Genomic DNA, 405 nt, shown 5'->3' with positions numbered 1-405 from the left:
CGAGTGATAAAGTTTACCCTCTTCAAATTAATGCTGTTGAACTGAATTTACGGAGCAAACTATTTGCTAAAATAACCATTAACAGCAATACAGCGGTTCTGTCAGATGCGCGTGAAAGCTGCATGTGTTACTGTAACAAACACTGCGTGTTTTCTTTCAGAATCATCATTGGCTGGTAGAAATACAAAAATAGGTTACATAACAGTTTTTACATAAAAAATTAAGATAATGTAAAGGTGCGAATAATTACATTTTAGACACATTGTCAGTAATTTCACCAATGAAAATAAATCCCTAGGAGAACTTTTGTGCGTCTTTGATCAACACACAGTGGTGTTTCATTAATGAATCCACGTTTTTAAACGAATCGAGTAAATCAATGATCCAGTTAACCATTCATAAAGG

The 405-nt window shown here is 33.8% G+C and overlaps 1 protein-coding gene across 4 annotated transcripts in view; it reads left to right on the top strand.

Moving 5' to 3' along the window:
• Window positions 1-405, top strand: part of LOC107737750 (next to BRCA1 gene 1 protein-like) — a 22,070-nt gene that overhangs the window by 6,255 nt on the left and 15,410 nt on the right. The window lies entirely within an intron of this gene.

This window comes from Sinocyclocheilus rhinocerous, unplaced genomic scaffold (genome assembly GCF_001515625.1).
Source record: "Sinocyclocheilus rhinocerous isolate Xijiao unplaced genomic scaffold, SAMN03320098_v1.1 scaffold43, whole genome shotgun sequence".
NCBI lineage: Eukaryota > Metazoa > Chordata > Actinopteri > Cypriniformes > Cyprinidae > Sinocyclocheilus > Sinocyclocheilus rhinocerous.
This window is presented reverse-complemented; position numbering and strand designations above follow the sequence as displayed.